The following is a 27,801-nucleotide window of genomic DNA, read 5'->3' on the forward strand; positions in this document are numbered from 1 at the left end:
AAGGGATAGTATATTCTTAGTGAGGCCTAACCAGTAATTTGTATAGGTTGCACATGTTTCCTTTTTTTTGTACTTTTAATTATAACACTTCAAATTTATTTTTAATGACAAGCTCTCCTTTTTGCACTATATTTCAACATATTTTTAAAACAACAGCGGCAAACGTTTACAATTAAAAATTGGGGATAAAATTGTTGCATTGTACTATCAAATTGTCTACAGTAAAATAAATATGCTTGCTATATATAAAGCCCATCAAACCTTTTGTCATTCTGCAGCAGTAAAACAATGAAGGTCACATTCCAAAGCATGAGTTATTTAAATGTCAGGTGGATCAGTGTTTGTACAGTATGAAGCAGTTCTTGCAGTTCTAATGCAAACCTTTTCATGACAATGAAAATAATTTGCTCAGCACAAACATACCCAACACATCAGAGAACACTGTTAGTGCTGCCAAAGAGACCATCATAATCTCTTTCAGTTCTGGAAAATCTAATTATTCATGCAATAACTTGTAAAATATTCACACTTTATATGGGTGAAACTACAGATTTTTGAATGCAAATCAATCTGAGTCTAATACAAATGGCCTAGAGCACCATAAATGCTCACTTTCTAATGCATTACATGGCAATATCGTGCCGACTATAACAGAGTGTAAATAAACAAACTACTTAAGTCTTTAATGAATAAACAAGGTTTATTATTTTAAAAGAAAAACATTTCTGCCAAGAGATATCTCAAGAATAACCTGAAACGATGTACCTCTCCATTTCCCATCATCTATGGATAAGAATCAGGATTGGGGAGCATGGCAGTGCAGAAACCTTAAAACTATTATAGCTCAACATTCATGTTGTATTCCTACCCTGCACTGCCTCTCAAACATAATTTTACAGCCTTTAAAGCCTCACTGAAATCTGCTTATTTTCTTCATACCTTGAAGCACTTCCTCTGGCTTCCTGATTTCTGCTAAATGTAACACTTTTAAACTTGCACAACTGGCATTTAATCAATTACCATACTTGATGTTCTATCTCGCCAAGTGAAATGTCAGAAAAGTAAAAGGCAAAGCAGAAGAATTTGTGATGCCCGATATTAATAGGGAAAAGCCTAATAATTAATCATAATTGGCCTATGGAGACATGTGAATGAATTCGTAAGCAGAATGATATAATTTTCCCAGTTTCTTTTCAAATCAGTTTCAGGTCTACCAGGTTTTTTTTCCCCCAATTTCAACTTTTCTGAATCCCTTACACAGTTTGAGGGCACTAACTATCAATATCAGCTCTGGTGGTCTTTCACATTCTACCACCTGCAGAGAAGGCATGCAGCCCTTCAGACATCTCCATTTCCCAACACATCTTGACAGCACAAATCAATGACTTATTAACTGTGATATCTAGCAGCTGAAGAAGCTCAACTAAGGCCTCCAAGCAACACAGCTGGTGCAGTGTTTGTTCGCCACAGGGTACTTAGTGTCCATTTGCGGGTTACAAAGACTTTAGTGCCAAGCACATACTGAGATTTAATACAATTCTCCTTTTTTACTGATGCCAGGCCTCCTTAACCAATCGCAGAATTAGATTTCCAAAAAAATAATCTTTAAATGTGACAATGATTTTGAAAATCATTTTCATTATAATGGAGCATTCTCTCTAAGTGAAGCAGATTTTAATTTATTGTCATTGATCATGTACGTCAATCCTAATCGGTTGTTACCAGAACAGACAACTCGCTTAATTCACGGTTTCGTTTCCAGTTTTATTTTGCAAATAGACCTAATCATTTTAGAGAGGGTACAGTTTTTTTTTCTCAAAACTGTTCTGCGGTTTATGGGTGATGTTTTCACATTAACAGGACTGACAACAAGAGTTTAATAAAGAGCTTCCAGATGTTTTGTTGTAAATACAGGTTATGTTGTAATACTGTAAGAAATAGGTGCAGAAATGGACCATATGTGGCCTTTGGCCTGTTCTACCACCACCCCAGTTTCATTCTTCATTGGATACATTGTGACCTATGAATAATCATCGACTGTAAATTAAATTCAAGATATATTGCAAGTCCCAGGCATGATTATTATACTCAATTGCTAGTAAATATTTAAATCCGTCAAAAGTGTGTCATCCAAGAGGTTTTCAGCTTTGGAAAAATGCATTTTTGCTTGTTGAGCATTGTGATCCAGTAATTTTCTTATTCAAATGTTTCAAATGAGTGTACAGTAGACTTAATGCTGAAGATGCTGCAAGTAAACATTGTAATGGCAATATATTTTAAAGTCACTTGACTTTGATTCATCATGAAAGAGTCCCATTAACCATGAGTAATATATACACCTGTATTTAAATATGTATAAATAATTCAGTAATGAAGCAACAGTTATTCTGTCACTAAGTGTACAATATCCCCAGTTCATAAACATCTATATTCAAAGTTGCTTTAGTAAATCATAAGTGTGAACCAAAATGACCAACTCAAGATACACTGTGCGAATCAAATAAAATCAGAGGGATGACCACAATTTATGAACAGAAATTAAAACCGCTACTTGTTAACATGCCAATACTGTACTGTCAGTGTGCAGCAATACACATCTGGCTAAAAGCTTTCTCTGTCTGTGTTACAGTATTCAATTAGCAATTTACTTGTTCATGGATTGTGAGCGTCATTGGCACAGTCATCCCTAGCTGCCCTTCAGAAGGTGATGGTGAATCACTGCAGGCCATGTGGTGTAGGTATACCCACAGTCCTGTTCGGAAGAGTTTTCCAGGATTTTGATCCACCAAGAAGTTTGAGGAGTGTGGGATATGGAGGGGAATTTTCAGGTAATGGTGTTCTAATCCATCTACTGCCCTCATCCTTCAAAAGGACCCTGGGTTCCTGCTGTGGTGCACACTGATACAATGATGCAATTGTGCAACTGTGCTCAAGGTGATGGATAAATTAAATCAGGCTGCTTTATCCAGATTGTTTTGAAACTGCACCTGTCCAGGCAAGTGGCCAGTATTCCATCATTTCCTGATCTGTGCCTTGTAATGGTGGGGGAATAGGCTTTGGGCAATTAGGTGACAAGTTACTTGCCATAGAGTTCCTAGCCTTAGGCATGCTCTTGAAGACAGTATTTATATGACTCATTCAGTTCAGTTTCTGGTCAATAGCAAGCCTAAAAATGTTGATGTTGGAGGAATTAGTGATGATAATGCCAAAGACTGTCAAGAGGAGATGGCTAGACTCCCTCTAGTATGTCTGTCCTCCCAAGCTGATGTTGAGAATTCATCTCAAACAGCATTGATGCCACTTCTCAAAAGCCTCAAAGTGGCATCTAAACATTGTCCAAGTTTGAGAGCCATGTAGAAGAGTCAGAAGGATGAATGCTTTACACACAAGGATCTTGGTGTCAGCACGGATGCCACAGTCATCGAAGATTCTCATCTTTTGGTGTACGAAGGAGGCACTTGCAGATTAGATGCAATGTTGAATCTCCACATCGATGTCAGCCTTCGAGGAGAGGAAGCTTTCCAAGTAAGGGGCATGTTCCATGTTCAGGAGTATTTCTCCATTGATCTCAATGGAGGGATGAACTGGAACTTGACTTGGTACAGGCTGGTAGAGGGTTCAAGTCTGAGGGCTAGGCGGAGGCCAATTCTTTGGTATGCTTCTGCAAAGGTGTTAGGAGATATTAAGCTCAAAAGAAGACACCCGACTAAGAGGAGAACAAAAGAAGCATTTCAAAGACTCCCTGAATGTTTCACTTAAGAAATGCAACACAGATGTGAATGCGTGGGAGGGCGTTGTTCAGAAGAAACCAATTTGGAGGATGCTTCTGTATGAAGGGACATAATTCTGAGAATAGCGGTTTTCAATAGGAAGTATGAAAAGGAAACGGGGAGTCAGTAAATGCAAGGCCAAGGACCAATGCCAACCCCCGGAAACACCTCCCAAATGTATGGCCAGAGATGTTGCTAGGGGATTGAGGATCATCCATGTGAAGGCCTACAGAATCCATGACCAGTGATATGTAATTCCTAAGTCGACAATCATACTTGTTAGCAAGTTATTGCTGATTGCATCATTGTCTGGCACTTACGTGGCACACATGTCTCTTGCCACTTATCAGCCCAAGGCTGAACATTGTCCAGATTTTCCTCCATATTGACATGGAGTACATAAGAAGAGTTGTGAATGGTGCTAATATTTTACAACCAACAAATGTTCCCTCTTTTGACCTTATGATGGAAGGAAGGTCATCAGTGGAACAGCTGAATATAGTTCGGCCTGAGTCACTACCTTGAATAACACCTGCAGCAATGCCTGCACTGAGGTGATTGACCCCCAATAACCACGATCATCTTCCTCTGGGAGGGGGATGACTTCAACCAATGGCGAAGTTTCCCCGTTACGCATTCATTTTTGTTTCACTAAGTCTCTTTGATGTCACAGTTAGTCAAATTATGCTTCAGTGTCAAGAGCAATCAGTCTCATCTACATTTGGATTAAGGATGGAATGAGATCAGGAGCTGAGCAGCCCTGGCAGAACAAAGCTCTAGTGAGCAGGTTATTGTTGACTAAGTGCCGAATGATAGGACTGTCATTTTGCTAAAGACAAGAATAATCTGATTGGACAGCAATTGGCTGGGCTGAATTTGTCGTACATTTTGTGCATAGGACACATATGGGCAATTTTCCACATTGTCAGGAAGATGCCAGTAATAGAATAGATGAACTAGGAGCACAGCTAGTTTTATAGTACAAGTCCTTAGTCGCAGAAAAAAATTACAAGCCATTTACATTTGAGAAAAACTTTTTCAGAGGGCAATGAGTCTTTAGAATTATCTATCCCAGAGGGCTGAGGAAGGTCAGTCATTGAATATGTTCTAGATAGAGATAGATAGATTTCTACTTAATAGTGTCAACATTATGGAGTGAACACAAGAACATGGACTGAGGTAGACTGATTGTCGGATCAACCATGATCTCACTGAATGATGGAGCTGACTCCACGAGCTATGTGGACTATTTCTGCTTCTCAGTCTTATGGTCAAATACAGTCAGTTCTGATAGTTCGGGTCTTGTGCAACCTTGCAAAATAAGAAAATCGTGCAAAAGGCGCACCATTTCAATTAATGGGGTCGGAATCGCGTTATAGCACATACAGATGAGGAAAGTTTACAAATAGTGGTCTAAATTCTTTAAATCGCATTAAAGCCAAATCGCGTTGAAAAAACACGTGTTTTAGCAGAACCGACTGTCATCATGATCTAGAATGCCAGAGCAGACATGAAGGGCTGAATGGTTTACCCTGTCTCTATATTCCTATGAGTAATTTGGACACATTATAGCTTTTAAAGAAGGGGAAAAAAACACATATTTAGAGTCATAGAGTCAGAGATGTACAGCATGGAAACAGACCCTTCTGTCCAGCCTGTCCATGCCGACCATTTATCCCAACCCAATCTAGTCCCACCTGCCAGCACTCGACTCATATCCCTCCAAACCTTTCCTATTCATATACCCATCCAAATGCCTCTTAAATGTTGCAATTGTACCAGCCTCCACCAAATCCTCTGGCAGCTCATTCAATACATGTACCACCCTCTGCATGAAAAAGATGCCCCTTAGGTTTCTTTTATATCTTTCCCCTCTCACCCTAAACATATGCCCTCTAGTTCTGGACTCCCCGACCCAAGGGAAAATACTTTGCCTATTTATCCTATCCATGCCCCTCATAATTTTGTAAATCTCGATAAGGTCATCCCCTCAGCCTCCGACGCTCCAGGGAAAACAGCCCCAGCCCTATTCAGCCTCTCCCTATAGCTCAGATCCTCCAACCCTGGCAACATCCTTGCAAATCTTTTCTGAACCCTTTCAAGTTTCACAACATCTTTCCGTTAGGAAGGAAACCAGAATTGCATGCAATATTCCAACAGGTGGCACAGTGGTTAGCTCTCCTACCTCACAGCACCAGAGACCCGGGTTCAATTCCCGCCTCAGGCAGCTGACTGTGTGGAGTTTGCACATTCTCCCCGGGTCTGCATGGGTTTCCTCCGGGTGCTCCAGTTTCCTCCCACAGTCCAAAAATGTGCAGGTTAGGTGAATTGGCCATGCTAAATTGCCCGTAGTGTTAGGCGAAGGGCTAAATGTAGGGGAATGGGTCTGGGTTAGTTGCGCTTCAGCAGGTCAATAGACAATAGGTGCAGGAGTAGACCATTCTGCCCTTCGAGCCTACACCACCATTCAATATATTCATGGCTGATCATCCTTAATCAGTATCCTGTTCCTGCCTTATCTCCATAACCCTTGATTCCACAATCCTTGAGAGCCCTATCCAACTCTTTCTTAAAGGAATCCAGAGACTGGGCCTCCACTGCCCTCTGGGGCAGAGCATTCCACACAACCACCACTCTCTGGGTGAAGAAGTTTCTCCTCATCTCTGTCCTAAATGGTCTCCCCGTATTTTTAAGCTGTGTCCTCTGGTTCGGCACTCACCCATCAGCGGAAACATGTTTCCTGCCTCCAGAGTGTCCAATCCTTTAATAATCTTATATGTCTCAATCATATCGCCTCTCAGTCTTCTAAACCCAAGGGTATACAAGCCCAGTCACTCCAGTCTTTCAGTGTAAGGTCGGTGTGGACTTGTTGGGCCGAAGGGCCTGTTTCCACACTAAGTAATCTAATCTAATCAATGTCCTGTACAGCCGCAACATGACTTCCCAACTCCTGTACTCAATACTCTGACCAATAAAGGAAAGCATACCAAACGCCTTCTTCACTATCTACCTGCGACTCCACTTTCAAGGAACTCTGAACCTGCACTCCAAGGTCTCTTTGTTCAGCAACACTCCCTTACCATTAAGTGTGTACGTCCTGCTCTGATTTGCTTTCCCAAAATGCAGCACCTCGCATTGATCTGAATTAAACTCCATCTGCCATTCCTCAGCCCATTGGCCCATCTTGTTCAGATCCTGTTGTAATCTGAGGTAATTCTTCGCTGTCCACTACACCTCCAATTTTGGTGTCATCTGCAAACTTACTAACTCTACCTCATATGCTCACATCCAAATCATTTAGAGGGCCCAGCACCGATCCTTGTGGCACTCCACTGGTCACAGGCCTCCAGTCTGAAAAGCAACCCTCCACCACCACCACCCTCTGTATTCTACTTTTGAGCCAGTTCTGTATCCAAATGGCTAGTTCTCCCTGTATTCCATGAGATCTAACCTTGCAAATCAGTCTCCCATGGGGAACCTTGTCGAACACCTTACTGAAGTCCATATAGATCACATCTATTGCTCTGCCCTCATCAATCTTCTTTGTTACTTCTTCAAAAAACTCAATCAAGTTTGTGATACATGATTTCCCACACACAAAGCCATGTTGACTATCCCTAATCAGTCCTTGTCTTTCCAATTACATGTACGTCCTGTCCCTCAGGATTCCCTCCAACAACTTGCCCACCACCGAGGTCAGGCTCACCAGTCTATAGATCCCTGGCTTGTCTTTACCGCCCTTCTTAAACAGTGGCACCATGTTTGCCAACCTCCAGTCTTCCGGCACCTCACCTGTGACTATCGATGATATAAATATCTCAGCAAGAGGCCCAGCAATCACTTCTCAAGCTTCCCATAGAGTTCTCGGGTACACCTGATCAGGTCTTGGGGATTTATTCACCTTTAACCGTTTCAAGACATCCAGCACTTCCTCCTCTGTAATCTGGACATTCTGCAAGATGTCACCATCTATACAGTCTATATCTTCCATATCCTTTTCCACAGTAAATACTGATGCAAAATATTCATTTAGTATCTCCCCCCATTTTCTGTGGCTCCTTGCTGATCTTTGAGAGGCCCTATTCTCTCTCTAGTTACCATTTTGTCCTTAATATATTCATAAAAACCCTTCGGATTCTCTTTAATTCTATTTGCCAAAGCTTGTTGAAACTGTGCACTACTCATCTTGTCTGTAAAGGCGGAAATCTGTAAAAATTGCTCTAATGCTTTATGGCATTGAACATTAATCCCTTAAATTACAACTTCATTAGCCTCAAGTATTTTTTTCTGTACATAGTGATCTGTCTCATATGTAAAATTGCGATTAGTCACACCATTGGTGCATCTTTTGTCTATCTATCAGTGGTTAGCACTGCTGCCTCACAGCGCCGGAGACCCAGGTTCAGTTCCCGCCTCAGGCGACTGACTGTGTGGAGTTTGCACGTTCTCCCCGTGTTTGCGTGGGTTTCCTCCGGGTGCACCGGTTTCCTCCCACAGTCCAAAGATGTGCAGGTCAGGTGAATTGGTCATGCTAAATTGTCCGTAGTGTTAGGTAAGGCGTAAATGTAGGGGTATGGGTGGGTTGCGCTTCGGCGGGGCGGTGTGGACTTGTTAGGCCGAAGGGCCTGTTTCCACACTGTAAGTAATCTAATCTAATCTAATAGCATTACTCACTCAAAGCCATTATGATACCTTACATTAGAAATAATTGGACCAGTGGTTCCCAACAAAATACGTCATCTTGGAGAACTTCAAACATTCAAGCCCTTAAAAGAACCTTACAAAATACAAGCTATTACTTTTTCAGAGAACATAATATCAATTTCATAAATTTTAATGTCCATTGTGAAGAATATTTATCCTCTTTTAATACTCCCTGTACAACCTGATCCTCTGAACTTGTGTGACGTTCCCATCAAAAAACAGGTTTGTCCAGTCCAGGATACTCTACTAATCAATGCTCCTCAGTTTGGTCATTTCGAGATGCTATATCAATGGATATATTTGTTTTTTTTAAGCCTTTTGAAGAATCATCACAATTCTCTGCTTAGATCAGTGAAAGCCTTCATAGTGCAACATATTATACAACAGATTTGGAGCAAACATATTGTCTTGCATTTCAGTTATGAAGGGGGGTGTACTCAAGATAGTGTGTAATTAGCTGCGTGCTTCCAGCATTTTCCATTTTAAATTACTGTAGGTATTCTATGAAGTTTGAAACCTCAGTTGGATTTATCAGCAATTTCCAGGAAATTGTCTTGCATGTCTCCAATATTTCTCAAAGAAACTACTTTGCTCTGTTATTTTCTTCCAGCAGTAAATCACAGTGCTACAGCAATAATTTCAGAGTTTAAGCAGTTAAATGACAAAAATTGATTTATACATGCATTAAAATAAATTTCTATGCCTGGTACTGACTCATTCCTAAACATTTCGAATTGTACAATTTGTTATTAATACTGCATTGCTGGCTGTGAAAATTTCAGCATGCTAAACGTACAATGAAATGAAAACCCCACTTACAAGTCTGTTCAGATTTCATCCATTACAATTTCCAAAAGGGTTCAGGAGAAGCTTCTCTCTGCTTCACAAAACGCTGTTTTCCCCCAGAGATCCTTTTCTCTTTTCAATGCCTTCTTTTCTGGTGCTAGGAAACAACAATTGTTACTCACTTAAGATGCCAATAGTTAAATCATTTTTTTTTAACTAAACACAGAATGCTGATGTTAAAATCGCCAACTGCGCAGGAGAATTTCTAATACAACACTTACTGCAAATTAGCTGGAACAAGTTCCTTGCAGCCCTGTGTGTGGCCTCTTGTCTGTTAAGGAATGATGTGCCTGAATCCCTTTCCTCCCATTCCTGATTTCAATACCCTGGCAAATTTGTGTTGTTTTTATAGTGCAGGCTGACAGATATTTGAATTCTGCAATAGCACCACACGCCAAAAAAACCAAAGATAAAAGCGAATTTCATCATTTCAAGTTTGGGCCATTATCAAATTTAAGAAGGGTGCAATTTTTGTAATCTAGTATGGCTCTTTTTTTAATAAAAGCAATTGTTTCACACTTGCACAAAAAAAATGGGGAAGGGGGTAAGCATTTTCAGCTCAGTTAAACTGACGAAACAGTTCCTGATGAACAGTGACGAATGTAACTAGACTAGCTTTCAACATATATCGCCTATTGACACCATATGGTGCAATCATCACAATTACTTCAAGCAATTATCCTGAAAATAGCTAGGTTTCCATGCAAAAAAAACTTGCAAAAATTTTGTAACTTAATCGGATTTAAAGATATTTTATTTCCAAGTACATTTCTCTTACAGAATTCAATTACTGATGGCTAACTTAGTTAACTAGTTCATATTTTTTAGACAATTCCCTTGCATTAAGCAATCATGCCTTTACAGAAAATTACTATTGAAGGAATTTTATTTCCTTCATTTAAGTACATAAGGAACTGTAGAACTGAAGGCAGGGGCACGTTAGATTTCAAATCAAGTATAGCCATTACATATCGTTTTTTGCAAAATGTATTAAAAAGAAAGTATCTTTAATTTTTCAACTTTTGCAGAAGAACAATATCTTGTACCAAAGTAATGTTTTAAAGATAGATTTGGCATGGCTTCTCAATTAACAATAGTGTCATCTGCAGTTAATCCAGTTTGGTCAAAAGCCCAGCTAACATGAAGTTATGTTATTAGTTTGATATGATGAATATTACTTTACACATTATTAATGTGTATTATGCATTACATAATAATGTTTAGAGGAGGCTCTTGAGGTACAGTGGTAGTATCCCTACCTCTGAGCAAGGAGTACCAGCTTCAAGATTTACCTGCTCTGATATTCATCATACCATGTCTGAACAGGTTGATTTAAAAATATCTGTGACAGTGTTGCAAATCGTTAAGTAAAAGAGCAGCCCAACAAACATCCCAACACATTATCAAATAATAACTTATTCAGTGAGATTAAGCAAATATGCTTTCATAACAACTGGGGTGTTATCCAATGCACAATACAAGGTAATTGACCTGGGCCAACTGAGAAAGTCAAATTGCTCCTTTATTATTTGCCCTCAGAGCTTACAAGCGTACTTTTTCAGAATTGAATGGTTATTTTACTTTTGTGAAAATACTGATTCAGCATCCGTTATTTTGAGACTGAAATCAAATCTTTATCTTTTTAACCAAAGGAAACACAGTAAGATGGTTAGAAAAACATACTGGAACAGGGTTTGATATCATCAGGAAGGGGTGATGGAAGACACAGACACAAAAGGTATACTAAGAAGCTGGAAGGCCATATGATGGCAGGAGACAGCACGAAACAGGATCAGCTTGGGGCACACTTAACCAAATCTTTGTCTCCCAACCATCAAAGTATGTACAACCAAAGACAATTGTCTTGATCCTGTGAAAGTCCAGATGGTACTCCCCTCTATAGGAATCGCCAGGATGTTTGATCTAATCTAATTTAGAGTTGGAGACTTCAGACAATTCCAGAGAACTTACTTGAATGATTGCCCAAGTAATGTTCAACAAAAATTCCTTTTAAAAGTAAAGTAATTGGCATGTAAACCAGAGTAAAGCCATCATAATTCAGCTGAGTCCTTTAAACTGAACACCAAATTGGTATCTACTGATTTTCTAAACTCCAAAAAGGCATCCCAGGAATTCTAATGGACTACTCTCCTATCCCATCCTTATGTACCCCCCAACTTCCATGGCAAGATCCAATTGCCCACCCCTGACCAGATTACCTCTGTACCACCCCAACTACATTCCCAACAACACTAAATACCTATTTGAACTATTCAGCCATTCCAGCCACCTCACCTAACCTATCCACTTAACCACCACCTCCCTGTCCCTGCTCTCCTCCAGCTAGCCTCAAGAGTTTGAAAAGCATAGTCCATAATAGCTTGCATTACAGAATGTTTGACCTTGCTTCCAAAAAATGACATTTGAAAGGCAAGGGAAGTTACTGTATTCAACTTTAGATTTGGTTTAATTCACCAATGCAAAACATAAGATTACAGACAGCGAGGTCACTTTTCCAATCTTCCAAAATCTGTTAACAGAATGTGGGCACTGCTGGCAAGGACAGTACTTACTGTTTGTCCCTAACTGCCCTTGAGAAGGTAGTTGTGAGCAGTCATCTTGACTGATCTCTTGTATGTACACCCATAGTTCTATGAAGAAAGGAGTTATGGGATCTTAAACTAACGACACTGAAGAAACAGAGACACAGTTTCAAGTTAGGATTGGTATGTGGTTTGGATGCATGTGAAGGCATTTGCACATAAACCAATCTATTATTGCTGATTTGATGTTTGGGCTGAGCCTTCAATACAAGTGGGGATTGAGAACTTCATTACATCTGCTTCCTTCAATAAAAACACAAGTTGTGTTCTTCGCCACCCAAATTGCAAGTATCTCAAAATGATAAATGCAGCAGTGCAACAGTATAGACATTTTTTAAATGAAGTATCGACTGTATACAATGTGGGTATTTTTAGAAAATCAAAAGATAGCAATTTGATTTGGAGTTTTAAGGATTTAACTCAATTATGGTAGTCTTAACGTAGCTTCCAAAGACTTTGCTCTTAATTTTGAAAATTAAACTTTATCTTAAAATCTTGCATTTTATTTGAAGCGGTCTTAGATTAGATTACTTACAGTGTGGAAACAGGCCCTTCGGCCCAACAAGTCCACACCGACCCGCCGAAGCGCACCCACCCAGGCCCATTCCCCTACATTTACCCCTGCACCTAACACTACGGGCAATTTAGCATGGCCAATTCACCTAACCTGCACATTTTTTGACTGTGGGAGGAAACCGGAGCACCCGGAGGAAACTCACGCAGACACAAGGAGAATGTGCAAACTCCACACAGTCAGTCGCCTGAGGTGGGAATTGAACCCGAATCTCTGGCGCTGTGAGGCAGCAGTGCTAACTACTCTGCCCACATTATTAGTTATCATCAAGAAAAATTGCAGATGAGAGAGAGGGTAAAGGGTACAAATCCATATCCACTGATACCAACATTGCGAATTCCTGAGCTCAGAAAGACCTTCTGAATTTTTTTTTAAGAAAAGGAGAATATTAGTACATTCTGAGGTGGATGTGGAAAATCTGAAATGCCAGGTATTTCACTTCTCATATTTCACTGAATTCAGTTGCCATCACGAACAGAGCACTAGAAACTGGTCAGGATAGTAAGGAAAAACTGAAAATAATGGATTTTTTTTCAAAAGGAATGGGAAATATAGACTATTGAATCGAAGATCTCCAACTGGTCAAAAACATATTCAGTAGAGATTGCACTGGCAACACAGACGTCGGCAAGGTGCTTGAAGACTGATTACAAATGAATAGGTCACTGCTTTATCTCGTGAGTAGGTCTTAGCTTTCAGAATCAGCATTAATTTTCTGTCCTGTAATGTTTAGATAGATGTTTTTCTATATTGATTTATAATTACGAATTTTGTATACGATTATACGGTAAATATATAAACAGAAAAAATTTTCAATAAAAAGCTGTATCAGGAAAGGTAGAATTTACAGGGCCTAACTTCCTCAGGCAGCTCAAAGCGTACTCGAGTACCCGGTAGATTTGCATGCCAATACATTGCACTTCTGCTGTGCAAACCACTTTGGAACTCATTACTGTATTGAAACAGGGCTATACATGAACTCCAAAGCAAAGACAGGTGTAAAGTGATTCACTGAGTACACATCAATGTAAAATATTGCAGTACAATAGTGATAAGTACCAAATACACCATATCTTTGGAGAGCAAATCCACCTCAGAGCTCACAATGGTTTGATCTCCCAAAATGTAGTTTACTGATCCATTTCTGGGAGCTTGTTTCTTGAGCATCAGAGTGTGGACTGTGGTGTACACCAATGTCGTTGGTGTACTTGCACGCTGCATGTGTGGGGACAAAACCTCAGTTCCTTTGAAGCTTTAGCCCAAGGCTGTGAGGGACACAGTTGTGTCAGCCCAAGGATGTACTGTACAGGATTTGCCTATTGAAAGGCTGTGTATAGACAGAATGAGAGTTGCATATTTGGCTCCCCTCCTTCATATTACTTCTGGCCAGCACTGTGGGCTGAACGTGAGAAGAAAACTAGTACACAAAAAGTAAGAAGCATGCTAATGCTGAAACTGCACTCCATGTAATGTCAAATTTAAACTGTTATGTAATGTAAATTTATGAATCAAATATATTCATCAGGCAAAAAAAAAACTTTTTAAAACTGAGGCAACAGCTTTGATATTGTATTATTACTGGTTCCCATAGCCAAACAATATTAAGCACTGAGAATAAAGCTGATGAAATTTGTTAAGATTGTGCAGCTAAATGAAAGGATTTTCTTTCAGATTTTGGTGTCTAAAGCTGGTCTAATGTGCTTAATAAAAACAGTATATTCATAATGCTGAAGTTAGGCATCCATCCTATACATATTCCCCTGTCCCAATCTTTGGTGCATCATGACATCACTTGATGACACCTTAAATTAAACTGAATAATGCCAGTCTACAAAAATATTACTAAATTGTTGACACAAATTTAAACAACTTTAGTGCAGTAGAGTTTTAAACATAACATTTAACATAGCAAAAAACTTTAAAACAAGCCAAAGCACTCCTGTGCACTGCAGCACTAAAATGTGTGATGCTAGAGCTTTTGAACTCATTAAAGTACATCTAAGGTGGCAAGCTATCATTAACACCACAATTAGCGCGATATACTGAAATTAGCCAAATTTTTTCTGTGATAAGTACGAGTAAGAGTCAGATAGATACTCGTGGAGACAAATCCAACAATACTCTAGAATAAGACGCAAACTAATCTAAGATCAGGTTTGGTTAGTGGTTCAAATACCATTTCAAAATGTAAAGACACATTCTAAGCTGAAGAATGCTGCAGTATTAAGCAGAACAATTAAATGGAGGCTTCTTCTTTGTTCTGTTGTTTCAATTGGATACCATCGATCTCGCAGCAATATTTGAAGGACAGAGAGTTCTTTCAGTTTATTTCTCAGCACTATTCCCTCAACCAGCATCCAAAATAAAGCTTAAGTTAACAGTCATTTCATTCTTAGCTTCCAAATTATTGCGGGCTTTTGGCTACATCAGAAATAATTCATTAACTTACAATGGGTGTGTTGTTCTATAAAATCAAATTATTTCTTCTTTTTAATGCTGCTAGTAAAGGGGAAATACAGTTTTCCATCAGGAATTCAGTGGAGTTAGTTTGAAATGAGGTATTATCGTCAAGTAGGAGACAGGCAGTTCAGGGAAACTAAGCAATAATTCAACATAGAAAGCAAGTGAAAACTGAACTCTGCTTGATAGTTCATGTAGCAAAGCACATCCTTTTTTTGTTGAAAACCTATAACAACCCTTTCACTTGATACAAGCTATGGATAAAACCACTCCAAGTTCACAGCCCACATATAAAAACATCCAGCAATTTCACAAAGTTCCAACATCAACAGTTCCCTAAGTAACGTTCCAAAGATCACAAATTAACAGTAGAACTTAATTATCCAGATATGCCGCATCTCATTCATTAATCACAATTCCTAATATAAATAGTTCATTTTAACCTTTTCACCTCAATCAATTGTGTTGAACAATAGCTGAAAATTGCTCTGAAGATTATAGTGTAACATTGAAAATCTGCGCTATGAATACCTAATTATGAATGAAATTAACACAGGAAATCACATATTATATGCTGAAATAAAAACAGAAAATTCTACTCAAAGGCAGCCTAGTTAGATATCACATGTATAAAAACAGAATTTATTTTTCTAGTCACTCGTCAGAACTGGAAGATGCTAATTCTAACCAAGAGCAGAGCTCTGGGGCATGATGGAAAAGTAGAAACATGAAAAGGATATGATAAGGTGAAGGGCAACAATGACTAAGCAAGGTAAAAATGAGTATTGAAACAAAACAGCAAAGTACGAGACTGGAAAAGGCATGGTGGATTGCAGACCTCCATGACTCAGGAATTATACCCCACCAAAATCATTCAGTTGAAGGCATATTTCACGCAAGGAATTGATTCAAGGTATTCTTCCCCTAACCATCTGTGATTCTACTTGCCCTCACTTAATTGCCTGACATGATGCTGGCCTTGATGGGAAATGGATTTTACTGGTGTAGCACCAATATTTTTGAAAAACGAGGGAGCAAATTACTGCAGGTGTTGGGACCTGTGCTGAAAACAACGAATACTGGAGATCACAGCGGGTCAGGCAGCATCCACGGAGAGAGCTCTGATGAAGAGTCATCGAGACTCGAAACATTAGCTTGCTCTTTCTCCATGGATGCTGTCTGACCTGCTGTGATCTCCAGCATTTGTTGTTTTCAGTTTTTGAATAATGATTTGTTCACATGAAAGAATATCCTTATTGAAGTGGTTACAGCCATCCCATCAAACATGTAAAATACATATTGGTCATAAATCCATTCTCACTGCAGGCTATCTACTGAGAATGTTGAAAATCCTGAAAATTCTTCTCAAATGGAGGTTGTTTTCTTCTTTGATACGGCTTTAGGAATGGAAGCTGTCAGCCATAGTTTAACATCAACTTCCCCAATTAGTCCAGCGCCCCAAGGATGTCCACACACAAGGCTGGGATTGGGGCAAGCTGTTACCATGGGGATATATATATATATCTGTCTGTCTGTCTATCAATCAATCAATCAATTCTGATATGACACAACACACCTCTCAAGCTGATAGGAGTTGAACCTAGACAGCCTGGTTCAGAGGCAGGGACACTACCACTGTGCCATAAGTACTTTAAAGATGTTATCATGTGCTATGTCATTTGGTCAGGGCTTCCACAGTCAGAGTCAGGAGTATGTTTTTTCCACTGGTTGGGGACATTTTGCACATTGAGTGCAGTATTTTGTCATTTTCAAAGCAGAATGCTGAGATTATGGATTAAGCTGGGTATGGTTGCTGTTTCCACATGTAATCACGTTTGACAAATCAGAGGTTAACATGGCTTCCATATCCTAGAAAGATATTGGTATGTATTGCAGAGAGCCTTCCCCTCTGTCAGATGACTTAAATCTTGTTGAACTAGATGCTGGTCTGGCAAACACAAACAAGGGCAAAGCAAATAGTCTCCCATCTTGGTGCACTGGTAAAACAATGGCTACTGGCACACTGATCAACTGCGATGGGAAATGGTCACTTTGTCCTAATCTAACACAAGGCAAAGGTAATAATCAAGTCAAAATAAACAACAACAAAGAAACAACCCTGAGAATAGTAGGCTCCAGTTCACTGCTTTGCACAATCCAGAAACTCCGACAGCAGCTCATTCGTTTTAAGAATTAGCCCTACAACTGATGGTGGTTTTTCATCACGAGCTGTGAAGAAGCTGTCAAGGCTTTCATCATAAGTTCAAGGCTACAGCCACTTTCATAAACCTGTCATCAGCTGACAATACTTGTAGTGATATGGACTGGTGTACAAACGGTCTCAGCTGTGCCAACTATACTTGATGCTGCTGATATTTCCAATCAAGAGAAGGACGATATTTAAATGGTCTCCCACAGGGCAGTGTCCCACTCATTTTTATAAACACCTACACTAGCGACATACCAACCATATCATATTGTATTTATATTTATGCCAATACATGGAATTAAGATGGGGTAATGGACATATGGAGAGAGATCTGAGTCAAAAGAAAAAGGTTCCTTAGAGAGGTAAATGGATTGTGAAGAAGTTTAGGAAGCAAGTTTCAAACAACAGGGCCATAGCAGCTAACAGTTGTCCTGTCAATGGAATACAAAAGGGAAATAGGACACACAAAACCCATCATGAGAGGGCTGAGTGCTAGACAGCCTAATTACTTTCAGCAACTGGGCCATAGTCCTAGATAACTGAGGTAGGCCTTCTAAACATCCCATTTCAGCACTCAACCACCCTCACAACATTTGATAATTTACTTTCAGGATTGACAAACAGCAAAGATTATGCATAATAGGGCCCTTTACACCTCAGGAAACCTCTCCACTTGACCCACCTCATTATGCTTCAAACCAGTTCAGAAATCCCATTTGAGAACAATATTTCTGCAAAATCTTAAACTAATGTGATTCAACAATTTTTGCTTAACAATCTAGATGATGTTTGAATCTTAATTTTAAGATCAGCAGCAGGAGATATAATTAGAGGTCAATAATGCGTTCAACATATTATGAATGGCACACTTTGTGTTAAATAGCAAATGGTTCATGGGTGCATTAAAATTAAACAGATTTTATTATTTCCTCATCCCAGACTCAATATTTGGAGAACATGGCTAATTTTATAGAATAATGAAGCACATTAACCTAAAATACAAATGGGCAAGTTATCCTTCATACATCATCTCTACAAGTTTCAATCATTTTTAAAGTAAGTAAGTTAATAGATTACCACAGTATGGAAACAGACCATTTGGCCCAACAAGTCCACACCGATCCTCCGAAGAGTAACCCACCCAGACCCATTCTCCTACCCTATATTTACACAGACTAATCCAGCTAGACAATATGGACAATTTAGCATGGCCAATTCACCTGACCTGCACATCACCCGGAGGAAACCCATGCAGACACGGGGAGAATGTGCAAACTCCACACAGACAGTCACCCAAGGCAGGAATCGAACCCGAGTCCCTGTTGCTGTGAGGCAGCAGTGCTAACCACTGAGCCACCATGCGTACTTGTATGTATTTAAATATTATATCATAAATACTAGAGTAACAGTTAGTCTTACATAAAAAAAGGCCCCCCAATATTTAGCCAAGAAAATCCAAATTCTTCATACTATTCATTTGCCACTGAAATCAAACTCACTCTGCTACTCAATCTATTTAAATTGACTCAGAGCAACACTGCTCAACTCTTTGGGTTCAAGCATTTTAACATGATGAGAAGGCTACCACCTCACTCATGTGTGCTACAAATCCTGCAGTTTATTATTACCAGTGTCAAGAAGAAATGGTAAATACATGAACTCTCTTCAAACTTACAGCTGTTGAAATTGCAGAGCAGACAAATAATTGTGTAGCAGCTACAGAATTCATAAGAAATCAGAAAAGAAAATTAGAGCTTGGAGGAAACTCTACATAATTAAGGAAATCCCCAAAATAAATGCACAGAGGAAAGTTAGCATGTGGCCACAATCAAAAGATGAAGGTGCAAAATAAGTCAACGAATATCAACAAAATGTACGCTAATTCACCAAGAAACTGCGAATCTAGATCCAAGTCAAAAGTAAATAAGGCGGTGCAGATTTCAAAGCAACTCTGGATAGTGCATCAAGTTTTTGAACAGAATCAGTTTTGCACTATGCCAGCAGACCAAGATTTCAGAGGCCCCCCAAAAAAAACTTGACGACAGGCTTATCATATTTCAGTGGATATAGGTGCAGAATTGGGCCAATTGGCCCAATGAGTCTACTCTGCTATTCAATCATGACTAATGATTCCCAGCCAAATTCTCCAGCCTTCTCCCTGTAATCTTTGATCCTCTTACTCATCAAGAACTTTTCTATCTCTGTCTTAAAGACACTTAACGACTTGGCCTCCACAGCCTTTGTGGCAAGGAGGTTCACAGATTCACCATCCTCTGGCTGAAGGAATTCCTCTTCTTTTCAGTTCTAAGGGGTCATCCCTTCATACTGAGGCTGTGCCCTCAGGTCAGAGTCTCTCTAGTGGAAACATCTTCACATCCACTCTACCCAGGCCTCTCAGTATTCTGTGAGTTTCAGTCAGATTTCCCCTCATTCTTCTAAATTCAGAGAATACAGACACAGAGTCCTCAACGACTACTCGTTTGACAAGCCCTTTATTGTCAGCTCATTCTTGTAAACCTCTTCTGAACCTCTCCAAGGCCAGCACATCTTTCCTTAGATAGGGAGATCACACCTGCTCACAATATTCTAAATGCAGTCTGACCAGAGCCTTATACAGCCTCAGTAGTACACCCCTGTCTTGTATTCTAACCCTGTCAAAATGAATGCTAACATTGTGCTATTGCATATGTTGTGACAAAACGTGATTTTGAAATAAAGGCAGATGGATGCAAGTCAGTTCAGAATCAGAATCCCGACAGTGTTGGAACAGGCCCTTCAGCCCAACAAGTCCTCACTGAACATCCAAAGAGTAACCCACCTAAACCCATTCCCCTACCCTATTACTCTGCATTTACTCCTATATGATGCATCTAACCTACACATCCCTGGTTCTGTGAGGTATCTTTCTTTTAAACAGATTAGACATTCACTTGAAAGAGTTACCCAAGTGTGTCAATTCTAAGAAAGCATGTGACTGCACTCAAGTGCCTGGCAGAACTGCTGTCATGTTGATAGATGGAATATTTCTTTAGCTGGAGTTTACAATAGAGCATAAATCATTACTTTAGAACTGAAGATTTAAGATCCCAGTCCAGAAATTCCAGGAGTCAGTTAAGGAAAGAGAATGGTAGGAGAATCAAGCTTTTAGTTCAGGAGAACTAGTCCGGCTAGCCAAGAGTTTTAGCTTATGGAGCTTCAAAGCCAAGACAGTTTGCATATAAATCTTCAAGTTGTTAGAATAGAAAAAGATTGGACCAACAGAATCATGAAAGATTTATTCCAATGGACTTGGAAAGGAATTAAAACTGTCTCCACAGTTTAAGGCAAGAAACTACAAGAAGCTGGTTAATAGTGTTGAGATAGGAGTGATATCTTTCTGGAATTGAATATCTGTAAAAGAACAGTGTTGGGTAATAGATTGAAACTCTGCTGCTTGTACCAAGGTTTATAGCTATCTCAGATACATAGTTTTATTTTCCTTTGTGCAATAAAATTATGTTCTATTGTTAAAGAATATGGGTTTCCTCCAGGTGCTCCGGTTTCCTCCCACAGTCCAAAGATGTGCAGGTCAGGTGAATTGGCCATGCTAACTTGCCCGTAGTGTTAGGTAAGGGGTAAATGTAGGGGTATGAGTGGGTTGTGCTTCGGCAGGTCGGTGTGGACTTGTTGGGCCGAAAGGCCGGTTTCCACACTGTAATGAAATGTAATGTAATCTAATCTAATATCTGCAGCCATGTTTGAATATGTTTCAGTGACTAATCACCATAATAGCCAACTGCAAAAATTAAAATTATGACCTAACAAGCCGGGTTTCCTTCTGGGATATGACTTTGCAATATTATCATCAGCTGGAATCACCACAGTGTCCAACAGGACAAAACCTAAGTCAGTAGTGATATTCACGAGAAATGCCTTCCCAAATAAGCAATTATTTATGTTCACAATGAAGGATGAATAGATAAAGGTTGCTTGAAGATGTGGCTGAGGGAAATTTGGAGTATCTGAACAGGAAGATCACTTAAGAAAAAGTCTTCTCATCCAGATGCTACTGAAGTTAGACTGCAAAATAGTGATATTCCCAATGGTCCCAGGTAGTCAAATCAGCTCTGTTCATTCAACCACTGGCTGTCTCTCTGAACAAGTCCTTCAAGGACAACATGAGAAAAATATGGAATGACCAGATGATCAGAGGAGAGAAGACATTTACTAAGGGAGATAAGTTATATGCTTCAACATGAGCAATCCTGTATTAGTGGGTTGTAGAGGCCTGGCAATATAACACAACAAAGACAAAGACAGTCATCAAATAATTAATGAAATATGGGGTATTCAATGTTATTTGGTGTCACAGATACTTAGTTGAGGAATGATGTGACTGATGATAACGTGAATGCTAATGATGATATTAATGATACATATGATGCTGCTGTTCAAGAAGCAGGTTAGGATGAGTTATTTGGTTCTGAAGAAAAGGAAGAAAGTGGTTTTCATCGATTTTAAAACAGGGTCAGTGCAATTCTGCTACCAAGTAGTAAACTTTTCTGCATGATGAAAATGCAGAGCTACATTTAATAAAGTTTTATAACTGCCTCTTGTTTTTGATGATTTTATAAAACTGACCTAGTATACAGAAATTCATGTCTTTTTCAAAGAAGATTTTTTATTTATACAAATTTAACAAACATGCTTGGCTCAGTTTATTGGCAGTCTTTAATATGGCAGCTGTGTATGGAGAGTTGAGAGTGTGGTGCTGGAAAAGCACAGCAGGTCAAGCAGCATCGAGGAGCAGGACAGTCAACGTTTCGGACAAAAGCTCTTCATCAAAAATCCAACAGTTGCTTCCAAATATACCTGTTGGACTATAACCTGGTGTTTGCCCAAAATGTCGACTCTTCTGCTCCTCGGATGCTGCTCGACCTGCTGTGCTTTTCCAGCACCACACTCTCGACTCTAATCTCCGCCATCTGCAGTCCTCACTTTTGCTGTGGAAGGAGAGTCAGAGACTGCAAGAGATAGGGGTGAAGTCAGCGAAGCTAAGGGAACTGGAAAAAGAAATTGGCAAGGGTAGATTTCAACTTACCCAAAAATATTGTTTGTATAAAAGGTTGATCCCCTACTTTGTGGCTGAATGTTTAGAGCTTGAAATTCAATTTTTATATGATAACATGTGGCATGCACATGATTCTGCAAAAAAAAAAGTAGGCTTCTGGCAATGATTTGCATACATCACATTTGAACATTGACAAAGAACTATTTGCTTTCTGATGAGATATCAAGAAGAAAATGCAAGGTGGCTCATAACCCCTCATTAACTACAGACTGGCACAGACGGATAAATGACTGACTGCTGATATGGGACGTGGATTTGCATTTTCATACTGTTTCTTTTCTATTTTCTTTTTCCATTTCATTTACCTTCACAGACATCGCTCCTGTCTCTTGCAGTGTCTGTCTCTCCTTACTCGGAGGCAATTGCCCTCCTAGCTCAGAGAGATCGCCAATGGAAAAAACTGTTTAGCCCCATACTAATTAGTTAGAACAGTTTTGACCGTTATTTAGGTTGTGAGTAATCACAAGTATAGGTTTAAAGACATTGAACAGCAAGGATGTTACTGAATAAATTGTGAGGGAGAAGAAGATGGTTAGAGCTGAGAATGTATTTGAAATGACCTACTACATAACTGTACAAATAAAGAAGTTATATATTGAGATTACGTCAGCATTTCAGGAAAAAAAAGGAATTTTACTTGTAACACTTCACAATGTAACATCCACTGTCCACTCTTGTCCTGCTTCAAATCAGAAGATAATACAATGTAAAATCAAGTCATTTTTCAGTTTAACTGAAAACTGGAAATGGAGGTTTGCACAACCATGTTACAGTCACTTGAAGTAAATGCAAGTCTGGTATGATCAAGGGCTATATTCACCTTCACAACTAAATAGGTTTACATACTCTGCCCCTGTGGTTTCAATTTCACAGACAATGATTAGCAATGAACAAATTAGGATTTCAACATAGCTTCGAACAATCTGACAGACAAATATATTACAAATGGGATAATCATTCAACATTTTTAAAGATAATTTTTAATTAAAAATAATAATGTCCATTCACTATTACTTTCAACAGATGATCTGTATTCTACGAAATTGCCCATTAATTGTACAGTCATTCTTTCTTTTCATGGCAAGTCAAAATCTACAATAATGAAAACTACCTTCAACTTTGTTGTGATAATGATCACTGATACCATCTGTAATTGCAACTGCTTGGGGAGAACTTGCTATAGCATGCAGAAGAACAGCAAATTTAAACTCCAATAAGCTTGAATTTATTAAGTTTTGAAGAAATGTAAGAACATTTTTACAATTTTAGCTGACATTTATCATTTGCTTCTACTACGAATTCTCTTGTACAAAAATACAAGAAAGCATGTGTTAAATTTGAAAGACTTCAGTATGTCTAGAAATTTTGAAATGTATCAAATTCATTCCATTTTCAGGACGGCAGCATATGAATGATACTGGGCTTAGATTGCTGGCTTATTCATGACGCAAAGCTAGTGATCACACAATTCTCAAATTCTACACTGATAATTTTTTAAAAACACAAACTTACTTTTATGGCAATCTGACAATGTAAAGAGTGTTTTAACTTCTACTTTAAAAGGTTCCCACATCAATACAGTGACAAACTTAAAATTAATTTGTGTTATACTGACTCACCCACTCATTGTACATTGCTGTATCAAGCTTCTTTTGAGCAGGTGGGTTCTTTTACAGACATTAATAATTTACCATCCATTATTGTCACTCAATAGACTTGAGAACAGCATGGCTGCAAATCCCATACCAAGATATCAACTTCCTAATGGTACAATAACTGTCTTTTTGCTGGACTAACGCATAGCATTCATTTGATTCAAAGGTTACCCATTGTGAACATCCTTATAGAAATTGGATTTACGATGCTCGAAAAGCAATATTGACTATTTTCAAATGCAACTAACAAACATGTTTGGGCATCTACATCTACCATGCATAATTTTACAATTAGATCAAAAGAACTAATTTGTTTGTTTCCTTAACATTCAACAGTCTAGCAGATTAAGGATGCAATTGCGAACTGTTCTGATTTTAAAATGCTGTATTAAAATAATGAGCCTAGTCTGTACAGCAGCAAAACTGGTTGGACAAATTTGGTACCTTTAAAAGGAACAAGCAAGCCTTCTGAAAGCCCTACCTGCAGCTTTCTTTTCTGGAGACTGGAACATTGGAACAAAGGAACAGGAGTAGGCCATTCAGCCTCTCGAATGTGTTCTGCCATTCAATGAGATCATGGCTGATCTGAGGCGTAAGAGCCCCAAATACACTTCGAATAAATAAAGAAAATACAGAAATGCTCTCCCAGCAATGTAATGCAACATCCAAGAGAGTAGAATATCCAAAATGCTGAGCTAACAGATGAATAGTTTTTCCCAAGTTATATTTGATACACGTGACCAAATATATTGAGACAGATATTGGCAACTATTATTCTGTATGATATCATAATTTTCTACTCAGGTTATAATGTGACGCTTGAACAATAAATTCCGAATCTTGGAGCATTACAACTTTGATTTTGATTTTAGTTTTTAATAATGCTTTCAACAGAACTGTCCAAAGAGCTTTAAGATTTCTATACAAAAATTGTAAAATCTGCAAGCTTTTAAATAAAGAGGACTCACGCACAGATCATTCATATATCTAATCCTGTTTTAAAAACACCAGTTATTAAATATACTTACATTTATTTATAATTGAAGGATCTTCACTATACAGTTAGTAAATGAGCAGCAATTGATGCAATCATGTTACAAAACCAACATCTTTAGTAGGACACCCATGGGACCATGCTGTATTCCCATTAAAGAGACAAGGTGGGAACTTTGAACCAATAAATCCAAACTGCTCCTCTATGCAGTTGAACAGGAAGTATTGATTTTGAAGTAATAAATCTGATGGGATGACAATTGGCAAGAATATTACTGGGCCTGGTGGTTAAACCTCATGCAAAAAAAAAATCAGTACCACTTTATAGAGGGTGTTATTTTCTGCCACCAAGATTACTCATGAAATTTCTACAAGCAGAAAGAGAATCACTTAGGAAGTATGAAAGCAACTTTAAAATTTCAATATGACCTGTCCAAACTGGGAACACATTGCAAAAAAAGATTCTTTTCCAGGGCTGCATGTAGGAAGAGCCAGCATATTACTGCAACCAACTATCAACATTTGCATTTCAGTCAGATCTAATTCCGGATTGATTAGCATGAAGACTAAACTTTGGTATAAGTGAACTGACCCACTGCAAATTGAACATGGACTATCCCTGCCATCACAACGACTTTAGGCATGAATGGACAACTGCCATTTTCAATCTGCCCATAACATTGGGCCACATATCATCCAAAAGTTCCCTTCAAACAGCAACCCAGCAAAACAATGAAGGAATAATTGTCAGCAATAATTGTTAAAATTACATAATGGCACTTTTCATCATTTTTTAATATTCACTCACGATGGCCAGTATTTATTGCCCATTCCTAACTGACCTTGAGAAATGATGGTGCATTGCCTCCATGAACTGCTGCAGTTCATGTGCTGCATGTAGTCTCCAAATGCCCATTAGGGAAGGAATTCCAGGATTTTGACCTAGTGACAGTGAAGGAACAGTGAAATATTTCCAAGTCGGGATGGTGAGTGACTCAGGAGAATTTGAAGGTGGTGGTGTTCCCATGCATCTGCTGCCCACATCCTTCCAACTGGAAATAGTCATGGGTTTGGAAGGTACTGTCCAAGAATCTTTGGTGAATCTATGCAATGCTACTTGTAAATAGTAGACTGATGGTAGACTGAGCATCTGTGGTGGAGAGAATGAATATGGGTGGATGTTGAGCAAATCAAACAAGTTGCTTTGTCCTGGATGGTTTCAAGCTTGAGTATTGTTGAAGCTGCATCCAGGTAATTGTGGAGCATTCAATTACACTCCTGACTTTGAAGTTATTCACCACAGTATTACAAGCCTCTGACTCTGCACTTGTAGCCATTATCTTTATATGATGAGTTCAGTTCAGTTTCTAGTCAATGGTAACCCCTAGGATGTTGATAACAAGGGATTCAGTGATAGCAACACATTGAATATCAAGGGGTAGTGGTTATATTGTCTCTTATTGGAGATGGTCAATGCCGGTCATTTGTATGATCAGAATGTTACTTGCCAATTGTCATCCCAAGCCTGGATACTGTCCAAGTCTTAGTCCATTTTTAAATGCAACATTTCAGTGTCTGAGAGATGGTTCTGAACATTGTGCTATCATTGGCGAACACCCTTACTTCTGACCTTGATATATCAATGAATCAATAGAAATTAATCTATTCATATGGCTGCTGTAAAATCCAGCTAATTTAAAAAAAAATATGAGCAAGTACCAATTTCAAACAAAAAAGCTACTGGCTGATATGTCCTGAATACACAGCACCCTTCATTTACTTGGGCCTGGTCCTCTACTTTGAAAATCTCCCTGTAGCAAGAAATTCTAGTCACTGTGGCTCCAACAAAAGAAAATACCAAAGTAATACTTAACACTCCTCACTGGTGCTCATGTCTGACATTCCAACTTGTAGCAGCGTGATCCAAAATCATACGTTGCATACCAGAAGTACCACTAAAATGTTTAAACACAGTAAGTTGCACTTACATTATGATGTGAGTTCAGCTCATGTTGGTGCTGGCAATGGCCTGCTTAGAAACCAGAAGCTGCCCCACTACAGCCACACCTACGGTGTATTAAAGCAGTTCAATGGTTCCTTGTCCAAGTGGCAGTCCATTTAAAACAATCCTAAACAGTAGGCATCAGCATACTTGTTGACTACTGATATATCCTCTCAGGAAACTCTACATAAACTATGAATCAAACTGACAAAATTCTTAGTATATGTCTTGTACTGCTGACACAGTACTATTTGACCAATGGTCTTGGGAACTAAAAATCATGTTAATTGAGCAATGCCCCAACTCCTGTCCAAAGCATAGCTATGGGCAATATCAGGTACAGAGGCAATGAAGACAAATGCAACAAAGAAAAACGTTATCAGTGTTTTAATTTGATATCAGTCTATTCAACAAAGCATATTTCCAGCTCCTCGGGAATATTATTTAATTGTTTTGACTAGATTTACATCCAAATCCACAAGATAAATTATCAGTATTTAACCCATTTCTGTTCTCCATACACAGCAACAATGACCCCTTTGTAAATCAATAACTGGACAATTTTGAAGCTATGCATCACAACTAGCAGTTTTTCACAGTATTCATGGGGTGGCAGCTACAATTTTTCACAGCTTACGAAACCAGAATATAAAGTAAAAACTCAAAAATGGATGAAAAAGGTTGTGTGGATAAAATGAAAGATGAACTGCTCTGCTCATTTAAACAAAGAGATACCAGGTTCTACATTAAATATAACAAACATTGGCATCTGACAAATGTAAATAGATATCACAGTATCATCAAATTGGCAATTAATCATTTCATTTTGTGTAACCACACACTTGCTTCAGGGGAGCTATCTTCTGGACCTTCTC

The 27,801-nt window shown here is 38.9% G+C and overlaps 1 protein-coding gene across 7 annotated transcripts in view; it reads right to left on the bottom strand.

Moving 5' to 3' along the window:
* peak1 (pseudopodium-enriched atypical kinase 1) overlaps positions 1-27,801 on the bottom strand; it is a 178,631-nt gene that overhangs the window by 63,679 nt on the left and 87,151 nt on the right. For 4 of the 7 annotated variants that reach the window (XM_043680398.1, XM_043680403.1, XM_043680404.1 and 1 more), the window contains one exon: positions 9,294-9,417. The exons of 2 other annotated variants lie outside the window; for them this stretch is intronic. The gene's annotated coding sequence lies outside the window, so the exon portion shown is untranslated. Of the gene's footprint in view, positions 1-9,293; positions 9,418-9,541; positions 9,614-27,801 lie in introns of those variants that run through there. One more of the 7 variants, XM_043680399.1, reaches the window with a different exon arrangement.

The sequence above is a fragment of the Chiloscyllium plagiosum genome, chromosome 40, assembly GCF_004010195.1.
Source record: "Chiloscyllium plagiosum isolate BGI_BamShark_2017 chromosome 40, ASM401019v2, whole genome shotgun sequence".
In the NCBI taxonomy this organism is placed as follows: domain Eukaryota; kingdom Metazoa; phylum Chordata; class Chondrichthyes; order Orectolobiformes; family Hemiscylliidae; genus Chiloscyllium; species Chiloscyllium plagiosum.